The sequence below is a fragment of the Pelodiscus sinensis genome, chromosome 15 (assembly GCF_049634645.1).
Source record: "Pelodiscus sinensis isolate JC-2024 chromosome 15, ASM4963464v1, whole genome shotgun sequence".
NCBI classification, from domain to species: domain Eukaryota; kingdom Metazoa; phylum Chordata; order Testudines; family Trionychidae; genus Pelodiscus; species Pelodiscus sinensis.
The window spans coordinates 11404722-11421651 of NC_134725.1; the positions used below are offsets into that span (position 1 = coordinate 11404722).

Genomic DNA, 16930 nt, shown 5'->3' on the forward strand with positions numbered 1-16930 from the left:
GTATGTAGGAGCCGCATTATGCTTCCTGCTTTTAGAAAATAAGACTGGAGTGTGTGGAATTCAGCGTGTTTACATGTGCAGAAATCTAGCACACCAGGGATTCACGACTAGTGAGAACAGGACTCAGAACCAGCCTGGCACAGACTTCAGGTTTCTAACCTTTATTCCAGAGGAACAAGGTTATGCTGCTCATGGGACCCAGTACCATGGTCTGCTTGGGCCACGTCCGGAGTGGGAGAACAGGCTGTGTTTGCAGAACAGTTTGGCCGACTGCTGTGGTTTTAAACAAGACTTTGCGCCAACTCTAGACAGGGCAATGAGTGGTTTTTGTTTTTAAGTGTGCTGGCTAGATGTGGTCGCACTTAGAACCATCATGAAAGACAGTCCCTGGGACCCTGCGGTGTCAGTAGACAAAATGGAGACAAAACCCACCCCACCACCCTACCTTCAGGACGTCTCTTATATCCAATGAGGCAGTGTGGGAGAAGAGCACAATGATGCCAGGTGGGTATAGGAAGCTGAGGCCCAGGGAGCTTGTGTCTCAGATTTTCCATTGCCTTGCACCTTGTATAGTCCCTTATTACCAGGCTGCTGCTACACTCATGTCAGAGACCAGTGCACAGTGGGTCCAAGTGGCCCTGCAAAATGAAGGGATGAGTGTGATCCTAGTGACTTGCCCAAGATAAGCCAGGAATGTTGGAGCAGACTTGGTGCAAGGCCAGCCGTTCTGGCGGATGAAGTGACCATTTCCAAAGGAGCATTGCACGGTAACCCACCTTCCATATGGGGAAGGGCCCCATCAGTCACCATGCTAGATGCTGTTGGCTGCTTGTGTGACATGGGTCAGGGAGCCTGCAGTAGTTTCAACCCCAACGCTCTTGCTGCTCGCTGTGAAGGTAATTGCAGTGCTCACTTATCTTGTGGGTGGCCAATTGAGAGACAGGATCAGGAGAAGGCTGAGGTCTCCGACACTGATTCCGTTAACCAACATAAAGTTTAATTGATATGGTGACTCTAGGATGCATGCTAATTCCCTGCGCTGTTTGACTTTGCAAAAGCTGCCACCGTGGAATCTGCAGGCACCTCTCTCCTGTCTCTTCCTTTGTGGGCAAGGAAAATCGATATAAACCACTTTGACATGCACAGAAGAGATTGTTATCTCTGGATTGAGCCCAGGAGATAAAGCCCAAATGAAATTCCTTCACCACATGAAGGACAAGTAAATGTCTTCTGTGATCTTAGTAAGATGGGGCTTTTTATATATATACAAGTCACCCACTTCTTTATAACTAAGGCTCCTTGATAACTCTGAGTGGAGACTTTCATTAACACATTCCTTAATTTGGATGCTAAGATAGACAGAGGTAGGAGTCGAACATCAAAACTGCATGATATATCCATGACTGGGGCTATCAACTGTGTCAAGAACAGTGAGATGTCAGCCTTGCTTCTTCTATAGGCTGTGGATGGCTTTTTTTAAAAAAAACTTATTTTCACCAAAGTATAATGGAAAACCATAGAGGAAAGGTTACCTGGAAGTGCAAATGCCCAGAGGAGATACCAACAGGGGGAAAATGGTGAAATAGAGCTGTTGCTGGCTGGCCAGCTGTTAAATGTACCGAAGGGCTGAATCACCTGTGCTGCACTGTTTGATACCCCTCTAATTAGCCAAAAGCAGGGACACTCAATTTTTGTTTGGCTGTCTGCAATTTGCAATTAATTTGCTGCCCATTCTTGCTTGCTCTTTTGGGGTATGTAGAGGGCTTTGGACTCCTGGGCTGATGAACCAATATCCTATATAAGAACCCCACATTTCAGCACTAATCTTTTTCTCTCTGATTTCAAAGCTTACATTAGGGATCACTAATTGCATGTAGATTTTAAATGTTTATGGACAATTGTTGTTCATCCCAACAAGTGCCAAACACTTCAGTATCTTCCCAATTCACCCTTAGATGGACAAAAGTAATAGGTGTTCTCGTAGTGTATGGGAGAGCAAAATGGGCATGAAAGACGTGAGAATCTTTTCACCTGCCTCTTAAATGAAGCTTGCATTGGTATAGGAGGCAATGGCTGTGCAGCAGTATACACCCAACACTATTCAACAGCGTAGGCTTGGCACTTGAAGAATGCTATAGTCGGCTTGCACCGCACAGAGATTGTAGGCAAGCGGAATATTGTCACCCAGCCTTGAAAGAGGCTAGAATATTGGAACTCCACATCTCTTAGGAGAGGAGAAAGGTAAATTCTCCCAGGAAGTCCTAAGAGACTGGAAAGATCTCTCTCTCCGGAGTGTGATAGCTCTGAGTCAGCACATCAAGCACATGGAAAATGGTACTGTTAGAGGAAATGGTTTTTCTGTTGTATTTGTAATCATCCTTTATTTCTCTGTAATGGTCAGGGGGAGTTTTATCCAGCTTCCTGAGTGAGACTGCTAAGGGTCAGGCTAAAAAGACAGATTAAGAGAAGACACATATTAAAATATTTATCAAAGCCCACAAGGCCAAAATGAATTCAGCTTGCCAAGGCTTTTCCATACAGGGCGAGTACGTGCTTATGTGACTCAATTCAGTACTGCCTACAGGGGATTGTCAAGTGAGCTGTTCCGTCTCCACCCAATAGTGCAGCCAAGGACTGCTTTGGGAACTAGGGGTGTGGATGTGTAGTGTGTTGTGCTGTTGACTGCCAGGTCAACACAGAGAAAAACAACAACTCTATCTGTCTCCAGGATGCTATGTTAACTGGAGATCAGACTTGGTGATTCTGATGGCCATGGCACGTCTATACCGCAGCATTATTTCAAAGTAACAAGGCGAGTGTCTACACAGCAAGCCCGTTTTTTCGAAATCATTTCAAAATTAACAGGCGACTTATTCTGAAATCCGTAACCCTCATTTCACAAGGAACAACACCTATTCTGAAATAGTTATTTCAAAATAGTGTGTGTAGATGGCGCAGTTATGGTTATTTTGAAATAAGGGGCCTTCAGGGCTTCCCACAGGTGTCTGGCTGGTGAGTCTTGCCCACATGCTCAGGGTTTAGCTAATCGCCATATCTGGGGTCGGGAAGGAATTTTCCTCCAGGGTAGATTGGCAGAGGCCCTGGAGGTTTTTCGCCTTCCTCTGTAGCATGGGGCACAGATCACAGCTAGAGGATTCTCTGCATCTTAGGGTCTTCAAAGTATCTGAAGGCTTCAATATCTGAGATATAGGTGAGAGGATTATTCTAGGAGGCGGTGGGTGAGATTCTGTGGCCTGCACTGTGCAGGGGGTCGGACTAGATGATCATAATGGTCCCTTCTGACCTTAAAGTCTATGAGCCCTGCTGGCCACTCTGGCCACACCCATCAGGACTATCTAATTCCTCTTCCCCTGCAAGCTTTAAAGGTGCAGCCACAGGGGAAACAGTATAGCACAAGGTAGGCCCAGCTCACACCGTGCCACACAACAGCAGCCAGCCCTGTCTTCCCTGCTGCTATGGCAGACCAGAGCACTGCAACTGAACCTCCCATGGCTGCCAGCACAGCTGCAGGCAATTTCCAAGCCCCTGCCCGGGGGCGGAAGAGGGGCGCGCCACCCTACTCTGGTTCAGAGATCCTGGCTCTCATTGAGATCTGGGAAGAGGAGGCAAACCTCCAGGATCTCTGCACCAGATGCAGGAATGTTGGCATTTATGGCCAGCTGGCCAATAGCCTGGGGCAGAGAGGCACATCTGCACCCAGGAGCAGGTGCGGATGAAGGTGAAGGAACTGAGGCAGGCCTATGCGAAGGCCAGGGAGCGCAGCTCCCGCTCACTGGTGGCATTCCAGAGATGCCAGTACTACAACCCCACATTCTGGGAGGAGGGGTCTGTCTCTTTCCCTCCCCCAAGTTGTGGACTGTGGCTGGGAGACGCCCATTGTCACCTTCCCAGAGGGCAGGCCGGGACTGAGGAGGAACAGAGGAATTGGGATCCATGATACCTACCAGCTAGAATCTTATCCCATCCTTGGAGCCATTACCACCCTCCCAAGATGTCGCCTGGGGATCGGATGAAGCCGGAGAAGGCCCATCAGGTGAGCTACATGACTGTCCCTACACAAAGGGAGGCAGTGGGTGGTGAGGGGCCTCATGCTCCTCGCTCAGCCTTCTCGACCTGGGCATCGTGCCCATGGAGTGCAGGTCTGGAGCAAACAGTCACAATGAGGCTGCCAGCAAGGACCCTTGTGCTCTTGCTCACAGGGCTCCTGCACAGCCCTGACTCAGCCCTGAACCCGATGTGGGACACCCTCCCACCAAAAGCCACTGCTAAGGGGGCTAGGGTCCTGGAAACACACACACACACACACACACACAGCAGTGCCGCACATGGCATGTGGCCAGGCCTGCACTCTCAGGGCAGCATGCACTCCTGGGCAAGCATGGAGAGGCTGAGGACACTGTGCCCTGCTAGGGGAGTCTGCTGGGTGGGGGAGAAAATGGAGGGGACCCCAGTAGCACCCTCCCTGGCAAGTGGCATCTGCCACTCAAACACCTCCTGCAACACCCTCTCCCATCTTCCTCCAGCAGCCAGGGATGCAAGTCCTCTCCCTGTGGGATGCTGCGACTGCCAGTCCCAATGAGTGCATGGCACAGAAGGAAGCCAAGCTGCCTTCCTCTGTAGCATGGGGTACAGATCACAGCTGGAGGATTCTCTGCATCTTGGGGTCTTCAAAGTATTTGAAGGCTTCAATATCTGAGATATAGGTGAGAGGATTATTCTAGGAGGGGTGGGTGAGATTCTGTGGCCTGCACTGTGCAGGGGGTCCGACTAGATGATCATAATGGTCCCTTCTGACCTTGAAGTCTATGAGCCCCGTCCTCCAACTCCTTCCTGCAAGCTCCTGTCCTGGCCGGCACCTTCCCATGCCTGCTTGTCCCCATGATGTGGAAGTAGTGAGGCTCCCCCGAGAACATCTGCACCCCTTCAAGAAGGGGCCCACTGGCTAGGCCGCCGATGGCCTTGCTCCAAGCATGTTGCCTTCATGGGACCCAAGACCTTGCGGTGTCAGCTCAGACGAGGGGGAAGCTTCAGGCACCCTGTCTGCTGGGATGACTGCCCTTCTCTTCTTCTAAGCTGGACCAGCTGCAAGTGAGGCAGACCCACTTCCTCTGGCCCACAAAAGCTCATCACCTAATAAACTATCTTGTTAGTCTTTAAAGTGCTGCACAGTCCTCTCTTCTGTTTCAGCAAGACCAGACGAACACGGCTATATCTCTATTACACTTCAGGATGAGCTTATTCCAAAATAAGCATGCAGTGTAGATAACTCCTACTTTAAGGGTACATCTCCACATTACAAAACTTCAGCAGAGTCTCCTTCTCTAACCTTCAGAAAGTCCCATCAGATTTCCCTTTTATGCTGTCTATAATTCAGTCTAGAGATGGCTTGGAAGGCCTTGGTGCCTGACATTAATACTTTAAGTATAGCTTTTAATATATTATGGGCTAAAATTGCCAATTCTGCATCTTAGCATGAGACTATGAACAGCAGTTGATGGCCCTTTTCTATTGATTTATGATTCCGAAATACCTGCACCCTTGGGTGGAAGAGTTTATATTGAAGGAATTTAGGAAGAGTTACTTGTACAATGTACAAAGCAAGCAGCATGTGTGACCATTCATACCTCGGTTTGAGTTGCTTAGGAAGACTGGTGCCATATTTATTCCTGTAAAGTCCTTGGGATCCACAGCTCCTCCATCTTCTGCCAGCTCCTCTCAGTGCCACATTATAAAAAGATGGTTTTCCTGGATGCTGTCTGGCAATGCAGATGGGGAGCGACACCCCCACTTCAACGCGAAAGCAAACCCCTGGGCACATTCAAAATCTACGTCTCTCAGGTTATCTGAATGTCCCCCTAATGCTGTGGTCCTCGGATGCATCAGGGCTCAGCTCCTCCAGCTCCCACTGTGGTGATAAATTGGATTTTTTTTCTGCTACACAGGACCAGGACAATGGAAAGTCACCTTGACAAAAACTGGTACAGGTAGCTAGAAAGGACTGCACAGTACATTAATCACAAACTTTCTCACAGTATTTCACAACTTTCCTTTCCCAGTCAAACCTCCAGGCTTGTGGGAACATGCGGTAGAAAGGAGGGCAAGTTAGTGAAACTCAGGCTGGGTTAGGATTGGGTGTAGCTCAGATCATCAGAGATATACTTGCTCATGTCACACGTAAGATCTTCTGGAAATCAAAGTGCCAATTCAATTTAAAAAAAAATATTTCTGGGCTCTCGTAGGAGCAGGAAGAGCTGAAATACCACAAACATGTGGTTTCACGAGGATGATAGCCATACTGTTCCCAAGAAGCTATGTTCTATACGGACCCCTCCCTTTCAAAAGCACGCTGATGGTCCCCAGGTATTATTTCTAGCCTTTCTTGGAAGCAGAGAGTGCCAGACCTCTAATGAGTGAGTCAGTTCTCATGTGATTTCCAGACTGGTTTTGCAGAGCCAAAATGTTCCCATGAGTTTCTATACTACCAGGAGCTTTTCCTGATTTCAACCCAAACTCAAATCATCCATCTGTGGACAACAGGTAATGCAGATCCTTTGGGGATCCTCACACTTATGAAGTACCTTCTCCTGGCTCCCCCGTGAAAGGAAGGAATATCAAAGGAAACAGTAGGACAGGAGAGTTCTCTGGGGGCAGCTAGAACCCAGCAGAAACATCAGTGAAGGTCCTAATGGAACCTAATTCCCTAAAGGCAGCTGTATTTAATTGCCAAGTGCCTTGCTACCTAGAGGTATGGCAGATTCTTCATTGCTTCAAGTATTTAAATCAAGACTGGGTGTTTCTAAAAGAGACTCACAAACAAGTTATTAGGCACAATGCAGGAACGAATGGATACATTTCTCTGGCCTCTGTCAAGCAGGAGGTCAGAGCAAGTAGTCACTTAAAGGCCATAAAAATCCATGGTTCTAACAAAAAGGCCCGTGGAAAGAGGGCAATCTCCAGAAAAGGAGGCCACCATGGGATCGCTCCATTCTCCCAGGACCTTCAGTAATTTACTTTGGCAGGATCCAGAATTCAAGCCCATGTACTATGGGTCACTTCACCATTTGTGCAACAAGCCCAGAAACATTGGATCATAGTGCTGGCAAGCAAGTTTTGCTGGAATCACAGCCTGTAAATGCAATCCAGCGGCACAGAAGCCTATGAGAGCATCAGAATCTTCCCTAATGTTCCTTTTTCCATGTAATCCAGGGCTAGTGCTGCCAGACCAATGTCATACCCTTGTAAAGAAGGCACAGCCTCTGCAAAGTCAGAAAAGGCGGGGGAAGCTATACATGACACAAACAATCTCTTTTCAAATGTGACTCACTCTGTTAAGAAACTGGAGAGCCCTGTAACTGACGGTGGATAGCGGCTGTGGCATTCCGTGGGGTGACCCCCTTTACTCCATTAATGCCTAGGAGACAGATACAGGCCATGCTGATGTTTGGGACTGTCTCACATCTTGACAGTGGGCGAGCTCAAAGGTAGCTGTAAACCACTTCTCTGGCTCTTTAATCTTCAGGTTTCTGGTCCATCCCTGAGGGTACGTCTACACTACAGAGGAAGATCGAAGCTGCTACTGTTGATTTTTTTTTCCAGGGTTCGAATTAGCGGGTATAGTTAAGACTGCTAATTCAAACTGAAAGGGGTGCTCTTGTGGATGCCAGTCGTCTTGCTTCCACGAGGAGTAAGGGAAGTCGAAGGAAGAGCGTTCTCCCTTTACCTTCCTGCAGTGTGGACAGTGCCAAAAGCCAAGTTAAGCAACTTTGACTTCAGCTACGCAATTAATGTTGTGTATCTTAATTCGACTTTGTCCTGTAGTGTAGACGTACCCGTGTAGACGTATACATGTAGTGACAACTTAGGCAGATCTCCTTGGCCTGGCTGTGCTGTGTCTCAAGAGATCTGTGGTCATTCTTCTGCTGCTTAGGCTTTGCACATGTTGTGGATTGTGAGAGGTCAGGAAAAGAAACTGAATGGGATCACTGCAGGCCACAGCTGATGCCTCTGTGCAAGAGGAATCCTCAGGAGGCTACCGAAGTTAATAGAAGTTAATAATAGATTGCTTTGTGTTGGACTTAACGAGGTCAAGGTTCTACCGCCTATGTTTTCAGAGTCCTTGTTATAGAATCCAGCCTGTGGTACGAGTACCCTTAGGGGTACTTAAGAGATGTCTGGGGCGGGTATGTCAACATAACTGAAATGTGGGGAAAAAACTGAATTTTTGTTTTAAGTTTTACAGCACTTTATTATTTTTGTACTTTTTACACTCAAAAATGTTATTGCCTGCCTGGCTACGGTTAAGTTGTTTAAACAAATGTGTTGCAATGGTAGAAAAAAAATTTGTCTGAAAATTGTAGGTACTGAGGGTACTCTTTTTTTTTTTTTTTTTTTTTTTAAAGGGTGTACTTAATTTTTTTTTTTTAAAGGGATACTCTATAAAAAAAAAAAAAAAAGGTTGAAGAACACTGGTCTAGAACAGTGCAGGCTGCATGCCAGGGAAGAGCAGTGGATTTTTACTATAAACACAGGCTCATGGAAGGCCTAGAAGTAGACTAGCATGACAATCGTGTGGGTAAGGTCCAAGGTTGGCAAACAGATCTGTGCAGGGTAAAGGGATTTGGCTAGGGCTCAGACCGTTAGGAATGCTGGCAGCCAGGACTCGGGTGAAACCTCTCCCATACTGTTTACAGAGCAAGGTCTAAAATAAAAAAAGGCATTGTACTCCTTTCCAAAGAGTTTGATGGTCAGAGGATCCTATGCAGCCTTAATGGACTGTCCAGGAAATACAACCACATTCCTTAGCAGCAGAGATGGTAGAAGTTACCTCTTAACCTAGCACCCTTGTGAAACAAGCACCACCTGTCGATGGTCTGGAGTTTGTTTTTCTGCCACTTCATTTGTGTCAAGCCTTGGTGGAAAAGTCCGTTTTCATCCCCTGCTGACCCGGCTAGATTCTGACAGAAGATCTGCCACTGTGGATCACGGAGTTAGCCAGAAGTGCCCTCCATAGGCGTTATAGTGGACAAAGATGCTAGTTCAGCCATCGAAAGGGTTGTGGTGCTGCTATTTGGGGAATTTGGAGCTATCCTTCACACTTTAAGGCCTCTTGGCAATAAGAGACCTTCCTAGCATCTCTCTACGGGAAGAAAGAGGCTTAAGAAAAAAAACCCAGAGCTGGGCAGCCCCAAGGCTGGTGTGAAACAGAGAAAGTGGTGAAAGGAGAGCATTGATAAGGGAGTGTGTGTAAGAATGGTGTGGGGAAAGGTTTGAGGCACAAGGAAGACCACAATCAGGGACACAGCCCAGGGAGTTTGGAAACCGAGATGGACTCTTTACAAAGACCCAGATTCTGAGCTGTACCTGGCACATCTCTAGGAAGAGCCGAGTTGACTCTGAGTCAGCCTTTGGATTCTCAAGCTAAGGAGGGAGTTGGTCTGGTCTTCAGTCTTTAGAGCTGTACAGCCATGATGTTGGGCCACCCCAGGATCCCTCATGCAAAGTGGGGGGTCCAGAATCCAGTCCCCAGGGGTCCAGAATCCAGTCCTACGTGCCTTTAAACAATCTGCAGCATGGCTCCTTAAATTCCCACATGTGGTTTTAAACACTTTGCACAAAAGAGACAGAGGGGTGTGTACACAGTAAGGGTGTTTGTTTAATGTTCCCAGTGAGGCCTGGAAGCCAAAAGCCAACTGGAGAGCTGGGTTAGACCAGGCTTCCTGTAGGAAACAGCAGTTTCCTTCATGTGCTTCAGCTAGGAAGTGTCTGCGTCTTAGATTTGGGTCCTGGTTTTTCTGAGTTCTAGGGGAGAAGGTGGGTGGGGGGCTGGGAAACTAGATGTATGTGAGTCGGCACCAGCTAGTATTTATCAGATGGGGAGGGCCTGAGGGAAAGCAGGTGGCAGCCCAGAGAGCAACATCTGTGCGTGTTCACACAAGCTCTGTGCTCTCCACTGCGCTCAGCACTGGGGATACTTGTCTGGGTGAGAGGGGAGCTTTCTGCCACCCTGCTGTGTGAGAAGCACCAAGATGGATGGGAGGCTCTTAGCCCATCCCCTTTCCTCTGCTTTTCCCAGCCTCATAAGGAGATCCTGATCTCTCGAAATGGCCAGCGAGGCTTTGTCGGAACCAGGAGCCACAGGAGAGAGCTAGACACAAGTAAGCCAGGGGGACACAAGGGAGGGCATGTGTGTTCTTACTATGCTTATGGGACCCGAGGCATGCTGTGAATTATGTCACGCTATCCCATGCTGCGCTGCAGTAATGGGATGCCGCTGGAGCTATTCAGTAGTGGCTGCGTCTAGACTGGCAAGGTTTTCCACAAAAGCAGCTGCTTTTATGGAAAAACTTGCCAGCTGCCTACACTGGCTGCTTGAATTTCTGCAGGAACACTGACTATCTCATGTAAGATTGTCAGTGTTCTTACAGAAATACTATGCTGCTCCCATTCGGGCAAAAGCCCTCTTGCGTAAATGCTTTTGCGCAAGAGGGCCAGTGTAGACAATGCGGTATTGTTTTGCGCAAAAAAGCCCCGATCGCAAAACCGTGTCTAGATTGGCATGGATGCTTTTCTGCAAAAAGTGCTTTTGCGGAAAAGCGTCCGTGCCAATCTAGACGCTCTTTTCCGCAAATGCTTTTAATGGAAAAACTTTTCCGTTAAAAGCATTTGCAGAAAATCATGCCAGTCTAGACGTAGCCTAGTGTGTATTATTGTGCAAGTATGATGACACATGGAGCTATAATGCTTCAGCCTGGACCTAGAAGAGCTGAGAAGGCATTTCGATCTCTGTCCGTTCAACCCTTGTTTTTTTTCTGCTGAAAGTGCTGATGAGGGCCAATTAGTACCAAGTGTGGCAGAGGCTTTTCTGATCTGGATATCTTCCACTGAGACCCACCAAACTCGTTTCACCCAGACCAGCAAACTGGGGGAAGGTAAGAACTTTAAGCCTGGTCCAAAACCCAGATGAAGAGGACTCTGAGTTACTACAGGGAATTCTTTCCCAGGGGTCTGGCTGGTGGGTTTAGCCCACATGCTCAGGGTGTAACTGATTACCAAAACTAGGACTAGGGAGAAATTGTCTCCTGCATCAGACTGGCTGAGACCCTGGGGAATTTTTGCTTTCCTCTGCAGCATGGGTTACTTACCGGGTAAAACTAGTGTAAATAAGGGATTATCTGGAACACAAAGTCTTTTATCCTCTGTCTTGAGGATTTGAGTAACTCTGGCAGAGGCCAGTACCAGAGTGAGTGGGGTAGGTTATGTGTCTTTCAAGAGGTCCAACTAGAGGATCTTAATAGTCCTATCTGGTCTTAAAGTCTGTAAGAGTCCCATAGAGTTTTCATCCAGGCCTGCAGTCATGACTGGGAAGGAGGAAGTTCTGTGGGTTAAGCACAGGACTGAGTACTGGGTTATATTCCTGGCTCTGTCATGGAATTTCTGTGCTCTTGGACAAGTCACTTAATCTCCCTGTACCTCAGTTTCCCCGTAAGGAGTTTAAGTAAATAGGGGGGGTTGTGAGGCTTACAGTCCATAAGGTACTATAGCAGATCACAATACTTGGATCTCCTTTGTCCTCTGCAGTTGTGGTGTTGACTCTTGAAGGGCTGGGAGAGAGATGCAGACAGCCTGTTTGCTAAGTGTTTCAGGTGGCCCTTAGCAAAGTGAGAATGGGACACTTTTTCCTTTTTTTCCTCTGAGAAACCTCTCCCTCTCTGCTCTAATTTATGATGCCAGAAAGTGGTGACTTCCAATGTCAAAGCCAAGATCAGACAGTGACGCACTTTGGGATTGACATGATACCATATGGAAACTTCCCCCTCTCTCCCAGCTTTGTGTAAATTCCATTGGAAACAGGATCTGGGCAGCTCGAGACCTGCTTGGAATCTGGCCTGGGTTTGCCGAAATGGCCCAGGCTTGAGGATGCGAAATGAAACCTAAAACCCTGCAAATCTCTCCTGGCTCTGAGTTTTGCCATGCTGATAAATAGTTTCCCCATAACAATGCCTATTCAAAGCACTGTACTTGCCTAGTGAATAGTCATGCTGCTTATATCATTGCTCCTAAATCCGTTCAGCTGAGTGGGGCAAAGCCAAAATGCCTTTACAAATCTAGGCCTCAATTTGATTAAAATTGTGATGAATGTGCTTATGACACTAGCTGCCCATTTCATCAAGCACCTACAGAACAGAGCTATCAGAACTGGGCCAGATTTATATGGACCGACTGACAGCCTCAGCTCTGTGGAGGTAAAAGGTATACCTGGAAGAACCCGAGTCTCAGTGAGGGTGGACAAACAACTGAAAACTGTGGAAACCAATCCCCGGGAAACATTGGGCCCACCCAAGGCTCCAGAAGCACTAAAGTGCTCTCGGCCTCTCAGCACCTGCATTAGAATGGCTAATAAGCCACTGGCATCACTGGTAGCTTCTTGCCTACCAGACTTTAAATAGGAGAACCCAGAACAACTCAACTGGAAACACTCCCGTGCAAACGCAAAATGTACACACTGCAATGCTGCTCCTGTCCTGATGACCACAGAAAAGTGGCTAACTCACTCTACTCGCTACCCCTCTCTACTGAACGGCCCCAGGGGCTGTGGGACAGGGCTGGGTTAACTCTTTTGGGGTCCTCGGACTAATAGATTGTGGGGGGGGGGGGGGGGCTAGGCTCTGGGTGGGAGCCAAAAATGAGGGGTTCAGTCAGTGTGCAGGAAGGGGCAGCTGTGGAGTTGGCTAGGGGTAGGGAGCAGGGTCAGGGCAAGAGATAGGAGGTGGGAGTAGGCTGGGGGTGAGGGTGCAAGGCCTTGGGGGAGCAGGTAGAGTGCAGGAGGGATCTGGCAGGGTCTGGGGCAGGAGATAGGGTGAGGGGGGAAGATGTGAGGGTCTGGGTGGGGGGCAGCAGACAGGAGCACTTACCTGGCACAGCACCCATTTGGGGGGGGGATGAGAGAGAGAGAGAGGCAGTTCTACACCATTCTGTGCTCGCAGGCACTGCCCCCCACTGTGACAGGAATGGTGGGAGGATAGCCTATAGGCAGGCACAGGGACAGAGCTTCCCTGCTCTCAGCAATGCTGCTCCAGCCCAGGGCAGAGGAACAGCATTGCACAGAGCCACCTCCTCTCTCCTCCTCCCACCAGTCAGGAATGCAGCACTCTGGGGCTTTCGGGGCTGCCTCCAAAGCTCCAGGGACACTGAGTTAACCCACCCTGATGTGGGGGTGCTGCCACAAGGGGAGAGCAGTTAATTGGAGCATCCCTACCTTCCACTGCCATGCTTCAAAGAACAGATAATTTGCCATCATTTGAGTGCCAGTGGCACCAACAGAATATCTGTGAGGGTAGAGTTAGACTACAAGGCTACGTCTACACTGGCCCCTTTTCCGGAAGGGGCATGTTAATTTCAGCTATCGTAATAGGGAATAAGATCCTCCGGAAAAGGGCGCTTTTTCCTGAGGATCGGGGCCAGTGTAGACGCTCTTTTCCGGCTTTTCTAGAAAAAAGCGGCGGACATTTTTATTTAAATGCTGCGGGGGATATTTAAATCCCCCGCGGATTTCCCTATTACGATAGCTGAAATTAACATGCCCCTTCCAGAAAAGGGGCCAGTGTAGACGTAGCCCAAGAGTTTATCAGGGAAACCCAGAGGTATCCTAGAAAAACTCTTCTACGTCCAGAGACGCCTTTGCTCTTCTGCTTTTTTTTTTTTTTTTTTTTTTTTTTTCTGGAAAAGCAAATGTGCTCTTCTGAAAACACCCTGTATTCTTCATTCCATGAGGAATAAGGGGGTTTCTGAAAGAGGTTTTTTTTCTGACATTTGGCTCAGTCTAGACTGGCCAAATGTTGGCAAAGCCTCTTCCAACCAAACACATAAAACAAAAATCAAGAAAGCGCCAGTGTAGCCAGAGCCTGAGAGAGCAGGCAATGTGACTTGTCTCAGACTTGCCCATACTGCCATACCACCTGTCCCTGCTCATGACACCATCTATATTTTGTGTTAGTCTCTACAGTGCTGCAGGGCTACACACTGTTTTTAAGTGATTTGTTTTGTATTCCAGCTGGCAACTGAAACAGAGATTGCAAAGTTCATGCATCCAGGTACATGACTTCTTGTTAGATAAGATTCTGTTTCTATGGAGGTAAACTGTAGTTTCAATAAAACATGAGCACTGGTTTTTTAATTCTTGGCCTTCTATATATCCCAATTCTCATGGGAAATCCTGCTGAAGAGTGAGTAGCCTTGACACTGACATCACAATGGTGCCTGCAGCATAAGAACCTTAAAAAAAAACAACCAAAATTGTTAAAGTCAGTTGTCTGGTCTCTGAGAGAGCCAATACATTCTCTTACCAGTTTCTCATACTCATTGCTCCAGGAATTGTCCACGCTGACATCTTTTCTAAATCTTCACTGCTCAGATAACACAGGCCAAACATGCTGACTGCCCAGCTACCATGTTCGTATGATCCAGTCTTGTAATGTGTTAGTGGAGACACCAAATAGTGGAATCCTTGTAATTACCTTAATTTTGAGTCATTATTTGCCTTAATTTTAATTGGAAGGTGAAAATATTAGTAAGTAAAATGTATGATTGGACCTGTATTTCTATCAGAATCAAGATCAGTGTCAGAACATGAAGAAACCTTCACTTTTTCTCAGTTCCCCAACTTTCTTTCCCCAGTTTTTGTTTTGCTTCTCTGGGGTGAAAAGAAAGGAAATCAGAGGAAAGTGCTGGCAAGATTTGACTCACTTATTTCTGTGGTCAGCTAGTCAGGTTATATGATTATGATGACTGTAGGTATTTGCGCACAGGAAAGCCCAGGTTGTACCGTGAGAGACTTCAGTATTCTAAACCCTTTCACATCAATCTTTCTATTCTTTTGAGACTGTTAATTCTTTGTGTCTGACAAGTTGTTCTAAAAAAACCCCCGCTGCCCTGGAGAATACAATGTGGGTTAACCATGTTAAAGTATTATGAATGAATTAGTGTTTGTAAAGTGCTTGGAAACTGGCAAGCCACTTGGCAGTGGGAGTCATTTTTAAAAAAAACACGCATAAAACCTTGCTAGAACTCAGTTCCCATTGTGTATGCTATATGTGGAATGCATGCCACTATGATGTATTTATGCCATGCCACATGAAGGGCTAATGCTGCAAACACTTCTGCACTTAACTACCTTTATTAACTTTATGTCAGTAAAGTTACTAATGTGCATGGATGTCTGCAGACTTGGATCTTAGTTTTCTTTTCTTTTTAACTAGCCAATTAGCCCGTCATAAGATGGGATTTTCAGGTCTTCTCTCCTGAGTGCTCTCACTCCATGTTTCTCTCTCTCTCTCTCTCTCCTCCTACTGCCTACCCCCTCTCTCTCAGTTCTCTTCCGCCTCCTGCCTCTCTCTCCATCTTTCTTTCTCTCCTCCTCCTCCTCCGCCTCCTCCTCCTCGTGCCTCTCTCTCCCCTCCGTCTCTCCCTGCCCCCCTTCCCCTTCCCTTTCCCTCCCCCTGCAGGGGAGCCCAAACAGCCCCTTTTGCTGCTGGCTCCCCCGGAGGCCCAGCTGAGGGGCGCAGCACTCAGCTGAGTGCCACAGCGGGAGCGGAAGGGGATCGGTGACATCACTGACCCACCCCCTTCCCCTCCCTCTGTGGCGGCTCGACTGAGTGTTGCACGCTCAGCCGGGTCACCGCAGGGGAGGAGGGGCAGGGCGGGGTGGTGACGTACATGGCCAGGGGGTGGGGCTGTCTGTCACAGTCCCCCCTTCCCCTCTCCTGCAGTGGCCCGGCTGAAGGGCGCACCACTTGACGCCACGGCGGGAGGAGGAAGGGGAGGTGGTGATGTACACGGTCCCGCCCCCTGGCTGAGTACATCAGCGCCCCGCCCCTCTTCCCGTTCTCCTTCCGCTCCCTCAGTGGCACGCTGTGCTGTTCAGCTGGGCCCCGGCAGGGGCTCAGCTGAGCGGCACAGTGCTGGGGTTAGGGTTGCCAGGTGTCCAGTTTTCTACCGGACAGTCTGGTATTTGCACCGTCTGTCCGGTATAAAAATTCAGAAAATACCAGACATTTGCAAAGTCCGGTATTTTGTGAATTTCCGGCTGGGCACCGGAGGCAAGCCTGGCGGGGGCGGGGGAGTGACTGGGAGGTGGAGCCGGATTGGCTTTGAGAGTCCTGTGGACATGCGCAAAAGCCGGGTGGGCCAGGGGCTGGGACACCCAGCCCTTCCCCCCCCCACCCACCGCCCAGCTTTTGCAAGGGACCAGAGGCTCCCAGCGCCAGTCATGGCCCGTCTCCCAGCTGGGAGTCTCTGGTTGCGAGCAGAAGCTGGGCGGGGGGAGTGGCTCCCAGCCCTGCCCCTGCCAGGCTTCTGCAGGCAAGAAAAGGGAGCGCCTGCCAAGGGTGCAGCCGGAAGGACTCCAGCTGCGGCCAGTGGCTGCACCCCCCCCCCCCCCCGCCGCCAGGTCTGTTTCCCACCCCCCTTCTTCTGTCCCCCCCCTCCTCCTGTCCAGCCCCACAGCCCCCGGACAGATACACCCCGCCAGTGCTGCTTCCTGCCCCCTTCCTCCGGGAACCCCCATCCTCCCCTCCAGCCACACAGCCTCCGATTCCCCTCCAGCTATGCTTCCCACCCCCCTTCTGGCCCACCCCGCCCTCCTTCCCCTCCCTCCGTGGTGCTCTCAGCTGGGCCCTGGTGGGGGAGCAAATGGCGTCAAGCTCCCCTGCCAGGGCCCAGTGGAGCCGTGCAACATGCCACAGAGGGAGGGGAAGGGGGCGGGGTGCTGATGTACATGGCCGGGGTGTGGCCGTGTACGTCAGCATTACAGATGCACAGACAATGGGCTACTATATATATGATGGCATATATTATTATGCCAATTATAATGTCAATTAGTATTGATAATTACATCTGGTTTTGGTGTCCTCAA

General features: G+C 48.9%; 1 protein-coding gene across 7 annotated transcripts in view; it reads left to right on the forward strand.

Moving 5' to 3' along the window:
• The window catches only part of NOS1 (nitric oxide synthase 1), a 175391-nt gene that overhangs the window by 10971 nt on the left and 147490 nt on the right, over nucleotides 1-16930 (forward strand). Inside the window, exons 1-2 of one of the 7 annotated variants that reach the window (XM_075898162.1) lie at nucleotides 9848-10175; nucleotides 10840-10949. The exons of 4 other annotated variants lie outside the window; for them this stretch is intronic. The gene's annotated coding sequence lies outside the window, so the exon portion shown is untranslated. Of the gene's footprint in view, nucleotides 1-28; nucleotides 7503-9847; nucleotides 10176-10839; nucleotides 10950-16930 lie in introns of those variants that run through there. 2 more of the 7 variants (XM_075898166.1, XM_075898158.1) reach the window with 2 other exon arrangements.